This window comes from Triticum dicoccoides, chromosome 2A, assembly GCF_002162155.2.
Source record: "Triticum dicoccoides isolate Atlit2015 ecotype Zavitan chromosome 2A, WEW_v2.0, whole genome shotgun sequence".
NCBI lineage: Eukaryota > Viridiplantae > Streptophyta > Magnoliopsida > Poales > Poaceae > Triticum > Triticum dicoccoides.
The window spans coordinates 788692626-788702717 of NC_041382.1; the positions used below are offsets into that span (position 1 = coordinate 788692626).

At 39.4% G+C, this 10092-nt stretch overlaps 1 pseudogene; it reads right to left on the bottom strand.

Annotated features, from left to right (window-relative positions):
* LOC119357357 overlaps window positions 1–270 on the bottom strand; it is an 8314-nt pseudogene extending 8044 nt beyond the window's left edge.
* Between the last annotated feature and the right edge of the window lie 9822 nt (window positions 271–10092).

Genomic DNA, 10092 nt, shown 5'->3' on the forward strand with positions numbered 1-10092 from the left:
GCGGGTCTGGGTGAAGCGGAGCAGGCGGTCGTTGAGGCCGTTGGGGGTGGGCGGCGGGGCGCGGTGGGGGTCGGGGTCGGGGTTGGGGTTGGGGTTCTGGCGGTCGGCGGAGGAGGAGGAGGGGGCGTCGGAGAAGAAGTCGAAGGACGGGGGCGACGCCATGGATTGGATCCGATTCGATTGGAATGGGGATTGGATTGGAATGGGGATGGAGAGTGGGGGTTGGGGGAAGAAGAAGTACAAGTAGAAGTAGAAGAGGGGATGGGGAATGCGGCGGCGGAAGGGGATTCAAATTTCGAATGCCTCCGCACAACGGAACGGAAGTGGAAGTGGTAGAGGGGATGGGGAACGGCACTCACCCAACATTGTGTTTCTATCCTTTTCTCCCCCCCACCCACAAATTCTTTCTAGGGTTTCTCTCCTTCCTTCGACACACCGTATAAATTTCTTTAGGAAATAAACATAAATGACTATGTCTTCTTTCTACGTAGTATAATATGTGAGTTGTTCGATCTGTACAATTGGGTCCCGACGACGGGTCTTTTTCCTTGGCCGCCATCCGCTCGGTCCGTTTCGACGGGATTCTATACGGTCCGTGGTGCGGCCGACCAGTACTCTGTAGAGGACTCGGGCGGTGTTTGGTTTTGAATGGGCGCAGCGCTCCTTCTGGAGTGCTACGGATAGATCAAAGGGGCCCTTGAGGGAGTTTACTCCCGCCTTTTCACATGTCACATTAATTATTCATTATGTTGTTTTGTTCAGTGTGTCACGACTAAACCTGGGAGTGGTTTGGGCCGGAACCATAGTTTCAGTCGGTTTTTGTATGGGGCTGCCTTTTGATCGGGTGAAATGGGCCAACTCCCTAAATCAATTTAGTTTGGTCTGGGCTTTAACTATTGTTGGACTGAGTTGGTTTGGTCGTAGACACGAACCGAACAGTCCTAGACCGTTTCTACCCATTGTCTGAAACCAAATCCGGTGACCAAATCGACAGCAATAGATGACCTAGGTGCGCCTCTACTAGCGATGGGACGCCGCCCGCCGCTAAGTGCAAGGATCTTCAGTTGTCTCGTCGTTGCCGCCCACTGGAGCTTGGTCGCCGCCTTCCCCTTCCTCTGACACCATCCGGCCAGTGGATCGTCGTCTTCCCCTCCCTTGGTTGGAGCTTGGCCTCCGCTCACCGCTACGGACAGGACTCGCCAGCTACCGCCGCCGTTGCCACTGGCTGGAGCTCGGCAGGTCGGTGCATCCTCACCATTCTCTTCCCCCGCTGCTGCTACTTCCTCTGCCGAACTTGATGCTGCTCTCTCTTTCAGCCTCCCCTTCTTGAAGATTCTCTCTCCACAAAACCGTTGCTCCTTTTCTTCCCCAAACCTTGTTGCTGCTCCTCCTCTTTATCTTTGAAATTTTGGTAGTATTGAGATGTGTAAGACAGTGTAATGATCAGATGTTACAAGTACTTGCACCTGTTAATTGTTCAGTTCAGATTTGTGCTTGTTTAGTACTTGCTGCTGCTCCTCCTCTCTATCTCTTTCACTCTGAAATTCACATTGTTGTCCCTGAACAGTGTAAGACAAAAGCAGTCACGGCGCCATACACAGGATCAAATCAGCAGGTTCGTATGTATCCGTCGGTGGTGATGTACGTGCCATGTGGGTTTTCCCTTCAAATTTCTAGGCGGCCAATAATAGACAAGAGGGACACCTTCTTTTGTTAATACTATGGCTATCTCTATAATGTATGATCCGAATACCATATGCACTACTCCATCTCCATCTCCCAAGATATGTCAGTTCAGTCTCTCGTACATGTTCATATAGGCGAGTGTATATGCGTACGTGAGTGTCTGTGTCTTTGTACTATGTTCCCAAAACAAAGTGAAAAAACTCCCATTTCCTTGTATATATACAAGACATTAAGACCTAATCATTTGGTTCATAATCTCCTATATAAGGCACAATCACTTGGTTCACAATCTCCATCCTCGAAAAAGAGGCAATCTCCTACCGTATGCTTTCCATTTTCAGTTTTTCAATTGTACATGTATGTGTTTGTATGCTTCATCTTAGTTGTAAAATTTTATAGCCATCATTCACTCGGAGGAGTTCAATTCCTTTATTTATGATTCAATGATTTTATATTGTGTATTGTTCTTGTTGTTCATATATATAGTAAAATCTTAGCAATTTTTTATACGCAATCACAACGATTTATGTGCGATCTTATTGTTCATCACTTATTTGGTAAGAACTTAATGGCTTACCAAAAATACTACTCCCTCTTATACATATAATTTTATTTTCATAAATTAATATAAGACATGGGACAGTTAGTCGATTTTAAGGAAACCCAATGAGACAAAAGGCAAAGATGGGACGTAAAACAAAGAAAAAAGGAGGGAGGTGGGAACGTACATAGAGAGGTTGGACGAAGAAAATGTGAAACTAGAACCTTACTTTCTTTTTATTAAGTAAACAAAAGTAAAAATAGAGATATAGATATTTTTTAGAGAAAAAATAGAGGTAGGTATTTTTTGATGGAAAAAATAGAGATATAGATAGATTCAATGATGAGCTCTCAAACATGTTTAGCATGCAATTAATATCACACCAAATATCAAGGTCTATGGTAATCAATTAAATTACACATAATTGATACTATATCCTACATTATATAAACATGCAATTAATTTTCTCCTTAATATTTACGTGCATTGCACGTATGCATTGACTAGTCTTAATTAATGAAGACCAATATCTTGCCTCCGTTTCGACAAAAAGGTGAGAGAAATTAGATTTTTTAGCTAGGAGAGAAAATAGCTCCTTATTTTAGGGGCAGCGGAGAAAAATAGCTAGGCTCTCATCCGAAAACCATCTGGTGTGCTCAAGAGCACATGCTCCATTAGAAAAAAAAATGGTAGCGATCATCTAAAAATTCCAAAAAGATATCACATGTTGTAAATGAAATTAATTGCCAGATTCCCAATTTCATGAAACCACCGTTCATTTGCGAGGTGTGCAAGTATATTTGCCACCTGGCTTCCCATTTTCTTTTCCACATGCACCATAAAAAAACGTAGTTTTTTAATGAAAAATTGCTGGCGCCTGGTGAATAGCTCACTGCAACATTTAGGCACTATTTCTTTTTCTTTGAAACTTGCCAACTAACTATTAAACTTCTAAACTAAAATGATGGAAAAACTTCAAAAACAATTTTTTTAGGGGTGAACACCAAGTTTATTCATGAAAGTCCACATGGTGTGGGATACATCTAAGGTCATGGGGTGCACCAAGCCAAACGTGGCGTCCCGGTCCTCTCGAAAACAACTTTTTAAAGCAAAGCAGAAAAGCTAGACTTGAACTGTTGACCGGCCCAAGGTGGAGTCTACTGGGCCGTTTCAGGTAGGTTAGTATACCTGATGGAGACGGACGGTAAGGGTAATCCCTATTTGGCGCCTGTTTTCGCAAACCGGCGCCTTGCTGCGAAGTTAGATGGGCCGGAAATGTGTGCGTACCCGGAATCGAACCAGCGATCCCTCGACTAACCACTACCTTCACTTCAAAAAAAAGAAAAACCACTACGCCACCTACGCCACTAGCGAATACATGCCTCCTTTCATCCTTCTTATACATACAGGAAATGCCCACTATGTTCTCCATGTTTTTTACCTTTTTTTTGTTTCATCTTTCCTTTTTTCTTAAATGCGTGAAATGGTTCGAGATAGACGATATTTTTTTCGAATTCGTGAACTTTTTCTTTAAATCGACGAACTTTTTTAATTTCAATGAAATTTTGTCAAGTTTGATGATATTTTCTTTCAATTTCAATGAATTTTTTTCAAACTTGATTAAATCTCTTTTCAAAATGGATGAACGTTTTAACATTTTGATGAACTTTTCTAAATCCAATGATTTTTTTTCAAATCCAATGAACTATTTTCAATTTGATGAACTTTTTTTAAAATCTCATGAACTTCTTCCAAATCCGATAAACTTTTTGAAAATTGATGAACTTTTCTCAGATCTGTGATTTTTTTTTCAAAATCGATTTTTTTTTTAAATCCATGAACTTTTTCAAATTTTGATGAACTTCTTTGAAAATCGATGAACTATTTTTTTCAAAATCCATGCACTTTTTTTGAAATTTGATGAACTTTTTTCGAATTCGATCAACTTTTATTCGAAAACAGTTAACTTTTTTTCAAATTTGTGAACTTTTTTCAAAATGGATGAAGGTTTTTTCGAAATTGATGATCTTTTCCCATTTTTCATATTCATGTTTTTTTTGTGAATTTCTTTTTCAAATAATTAACTCTGGGTATATAATATATCTGTAGAGGAATGGTCAAATCTACCTCGTTTCTGGTAGTTGAGAAGCTAAGCACCTAGGTCTGGTGGTTCGGGCGTTAGGTTGCCATTCCTTAGGTGATGGGTTCGAGTTCCAGTTTTTGCATCATAGTTTTTTACTGTTTTCTCTCCTCGATTGGGCCGGCCCGCTAGCTCCCGGTGTGAGCGCTGTTAGCAGTAACCTATTTTCTCTCCTCGATTGGGCCGGCCCGCTAGCTCCCGCTGCGAGCGCTGTTAGCGCTAACCGGCGCTTGCAGCGCCGACTAGGAGCTCCCGACGGTAAGTCCTTGACCAGAATAAAGCTGCACAGAGCCACAACGAGAGCTATATGTCGTTCGTACTGATTCCTATTAGGGTTCAATGAGCTTTTCTCTTATGCGTCTTTTAGCCTTAGTCATTTGTCAAAATAGAATGAAAAAAGAAGGACCCTGATAAGTGTCATATTGTGTGGCACGAACATAACAACTTTGAACACTTTTTATGATAAGTTTAGTGACGCGAGGATGACAACTTTAGTTGTCAAGCATGACAACTTCCTTTTGGCATGACTAGTTTTAGTTTTTTCCTGGGTTTATTTCTCCTTTCCGGATGACTAGTTGTAAAAAATGTCAGGACCGGAGTGCTTCATGCAATACATGTGCCACTTATTTTTTAGAAAAAAGAATAAAGAATCGAGTCATAGAGTTCTGATTTTCTAACCAAAAGGCTAGTAGAATGAATCAAGATCGACTGACTTACTAGAAAAGAAGCGAAACTTGACTAGTTGGATAGCATATCTTTTTGGTTGTTCTCCGGTTTTCCTCGGTTTATGCCTTTTGCATTTTCCCTTTTTATTGTTTTCTTTGTTTCTTTCTTTGGTTTTCATTGGGTTTTTTTTCTTTTACCCTTTTTTCAACACATGCCTAGTTTATTATACACATTGTACATTTTTGTATGCACCAGGAATTTTTTTATACACGTTTAACATTTTCAAATACGTAATTGATATTTTCAAAATATATGTTTTATGTCTATTCTTTTCATACACATTGTACATTTTTCATATACAGATAAACCATTTTTATATACGTTTGTATTTTTAAATACATGGTTAATATTTTTTTCAGATATCCGTTTGAATTTATTTTGAATACGTGTTAAAGATTTTTATAATAAATGTAGAAATACTTTTTTATATGATACAATTTTCTAAACTATGCGAACATTTTTTACATTATATAAATATTTGTTCTTGAAAATGCTATAAACATTTTGTTTGAGACAAGTGGACATTTTTCTAAACGTAACATACAATTTTTTAATGGTATGAACTATTATTTTTTAATTACACAAATATTTGTTTTGCAATGTATGGTGTTTAAAAAAATGTCATATACATTTTATGTGGCCGAGTGATTGACATGCTTCTTCATGTGGCTTCGCATGGCCTTTGCGAATTGGGCTGGGTCGATGGTCGTGTGTGGCGAAGTCGGAGTCACTTGCATGAGAGAAGTGATGCCTATGTGCTACCTCGACGAGGCTTTCTTCATAGTGGTGTGTGTAGGGTATCTATTGATTGAGTGGACAACTCTCTTCTTCTTAAATAATGGATGAGACAAATTTTTGCCTCCGTTTAAAAAAAATATGAGAGAAACTAGTTCTTTTTAGCTGGGGAGAAAATAACTCGCTTTTATGTGCAACAGAGAAAAATAGCTAGACATTCGTCCGGAAACCATCAAGGGTGTCCAGGAGCACATGCTCCATTTTTTAAAAAAAGTACTAAAAGGTGACGATCATGTCGAGAAACCATAAACATATCACATGTTGAAAAATGAAATTAAATGCCAGATTCCCGATGTCATGAAAACCACCATTCATTGGCAGGGTGTGCAAAAAAAAAACTCAAACACCTTTTCCAAAAGTATATTAATTTGCTACCCTAGCTTCCCATTTCCTTGTTCTTTTTCACACACACCACAAATAAACGAAGTTTTTGATGAAAAAAGCTGTCAGCGAACAGGCCACTCTAATATCTACACACCAATTATTTTTAGTTGGGAGAGAAAATAACTCGTTATTTATGGCTTAAGAGAAAATAGCTAGGCTCTCGTCTAAAAACCATCAATGGTGCTCTTTTTTCAAAAAAAGTTTAAAAATGGAGGTGATCATCCAAAAAAAAAACCAAAAACATACACTTTTTGAAAAATGAAATTAAATGCCAGATTCCTAATGTCATGAAATCACCATTCATTTGTAGGGTGTGTGAAAGAAATTAGAAACTCAAACACCTTTTCCAAAAGTACTCCCTTTGTTCCTAAATATAAGTCTTTGCATAGATTTCACTATGAACTACATACAGAGCAAAATGAGTGAATCTACACTCTAAAATGTATCTATATACATTTGTATATGGTACATAGTGGAATCTCTACAAAGACTTATATTTAGAAATGGAGGAGTATAATAATTTGCTACCCTAGCTTCCCATTTCCTTGTTCTTTTTCACACACACCAGAAATAGACGAAGCTATTGATGAAAAAAGTTGCCGGCGAACAGATCACTCTAACATCTACAAATAATTTGTCTTCTTTGAAGCTTTCCAACTAAATACTAATAAAATTCCTAAAAATAAAATGATGAGGTTTCAACATCAGAAAAAATATATCCTAAAATAGAGGGCCGGTGCATCAATCTTGAGTTGTGTTCTCAAACTGTTGATCGACCCAAGGTGGAATCTACTGGGAAGGGAACTTTTGGTCTATGGCGACATATGCACCCTATATGAGAATTTTTTTTAGTAATTCAACAAAAAGTCAAAAATTTCTAAAAATATTTTTGAAATAAACTTGACCTTCTATTGTACTCGTGAGAAAAAGAATCCACAAAAAAAATATCACTTTGACTTCTTTTCAAACAAGACAAATTTTTGGCTAAAATAGTGTGAATAGTGACCTATAATAGCAAATAAATTTTGTCTTTTTTCTGTGGGGTCAACTTTTGTTTTTTTTTTCGTCGAGATTTATATACTAGTGCAAAAGTAAGTCAAGTGTTTTGTCAAAATAGTTCTTACTTATTTTGACTTTTTATTAAAATATTAAAAAAAATCCTCATATAGGGTGCATATACAACGGAACCACAGTGTATTTCCCGAATCTACTGGGCCTTCTAAGGCGGGTTTGTATACCCAACGGAGGCGGCAAGGCAAAGGAAAGCCCTCGACCAGAATAAAGCTACAGAGAGCCACGGCCGGCGGCAGTCCGAAACACACACAGGTCATGGAGAAACGTGGGCCCGAGTGCTCCATCTTGACGAAGGTGATGGAGGAGAACATGTCCCTGGAGAAGGACCGTAGAGGCCTGCTCGCCTCCCTCACCGCAGGCATCTCCGTCTGGAAGCAGCCAACAGGAGCCGAGCTCCCGAGGATCGCCGGAAAGGATTACATCGCCGGAAAGGTGATGGAGGAGGAGTATCACAAGGAGATGAGGGAGAAGGAGAAGGAGGAGGAGGAGAGGTGGTAGAAGGAGAAGAAGGACGAGGATGATCCATCCACAGTGGAGCATCTCAACAAGGGGATGGAGAGCACCCACAAACTCTTCACGGATGATCGAGACGGCTGGGAATCCGTATGAGGCAGCAAGATTGGACGCTGCGGCGACTTCCAAGACAAAAGTATGTACTCAACTTGAATTAATTACAATCTCTTGATTTTCCTATCTAGAAATTCTAGTAGACCAATAACTTCCTCTCTCCTTGGACTTTTCTTAATTTGGCTGGCTTTATTTGCTTGATGTAGCCACATTGAGCCCTATGCAGTTCACACACTACACACCCGATACCATCCCATCCGCTTCCGTTGTCGCCGGGAGCGCCTTGCAGATCTACTCCATCAAAATCCTTGCACTAAATGGAAATTTGAGCTGGCCACTCAGAGTCTTGATGGATTGCCCAGCCATAGAGTGTTGAAGAATATGTGTATGAGCTATGTACGATGTTCAACTTATATGTTCCATATGATAAAGCCAAATATTCATGTTCCAATCAAACAAAATATATTTGCTAGGAATAGAAAAATAAAAGCATTTGAGTAGGAGGTTTTCTAGACAAAGTAAAACCTAAAGTTACAAGCCTTTCATAAATGGTAATCATGTTATTATTATATTTTATCTCTTTTAGTTTAGTTTGTGTACAATACAGGTTCCTAACCAATTTTCAAGAGCTATATGGTCGGATGCTATTGATGATGCCTTTGGATGTGTGAATATGTATTGCAGTTGGCTGCTCATGTCATGCTTGATGACACAACAACTAGGTTTCAATGTGCTTTACCATTACTATCTTATGGCCACTGTTAATTCTTATGCATGTATTTCTTGTTTCCAATGATTAATACTTGGCTACAAGAATTTGAATATTTGTGTGGAGGTAAACATATGCTCATTTCAAGTCACTATTGGCCAACCAAGTGTACTAAGATTATTTCAGGGCTCTTACAAGCAAACCTAAGTACCAAGTAGAGGAATAAATGCATGTTAGAGATAAATCTCTGTATGTTTGCTCAATAATGTATTTGTTCCAACATTTCAAATGTAAATATCAATATTACATCAATCCCTAACATCAAACATTTCAAATGTCAATGTATCTGTTCAACATTCCAAGCCATATTTCCTTTCCATTCATCCAATGTACGTTTTTCATCTAATATGATCATGAAAGGAAGAAATTCTCGCTGTAACGCACGGGGTATCATCAAGTATTAGGTAACGGATAAGGTACTATAATACAAACTCTAATATTAAATAGGACACAAAGTAGAGTCTCGTGGGCTCCACATGCCCTATCCATGCCCCCTACCCCCGGGCGCCTCTAGGGGGTGTGTGGATCCCGCAGAACCCCTATCCACCTACCATTTTGTGTACTTAACCCTCTTGCGCTATATATATATTGTTTTCAATTTTTTCAATATGTGTATCCTGGAGTTTCAACTTTGTTCCATTTCAGGTTTTCCCTGCAAGGGTTAAGCAAAATCTATATGTCACATCATCATCAAGTTTGTGCAAGGACGCTAACCAAGATTACAAGAAGAAGTACAATATATAATAATGCAAAATGTTCCTTATGAACATGGAAGACACCCAAGGAGTTTGGTCGAGTCAGATAGCATACCAAGAAACTAAGCACCGAAAGGTCCCGGCATGTCAAGTGCCCATGTCATGGTGAGCGGGAGCTTTGGAGGAACAAGCAAGTCCATAGCTAGGATCTCTTTTTGAGGAAAAATTCTAAAGCATGGCCTCACAAAAAAACTTCAGTGATGAATTCTCAATTTTATTTCTCATATGATAAAATTCTTGTTCTATACAAACAAATCCAACAAAATACATTGCAATAATTTTGAGCAGCAACACATGGAGTATCATCTAGTAAAAGCAAAAGTTGGGGTAATCCAAACAACCCTAGCCCTCCAACCATCCCGCATTCAACACCTTGTTCATCGGCACAAAACTCTAATCCACCCAATCGCTCACCTCCCACCCCTTCATTCCTAGTTGCCTCGACAACTTCAACTGGGGCGCCTGCTACTGCCCGCCTACGAGCTTTGTTGCCCCAACATACTTGCACATACCACCTTCTCATCTCCTGATCTCCCGTTGGCACCCTGTCAAAGTTCATCGCGGTGCCACAAGATGTTTTTGATGCACCCGATCTTCCATTAAAGCGGCAAGGCCAATGTGTGGCTCTTTGATACATGTACCTTTGCAGCACAAT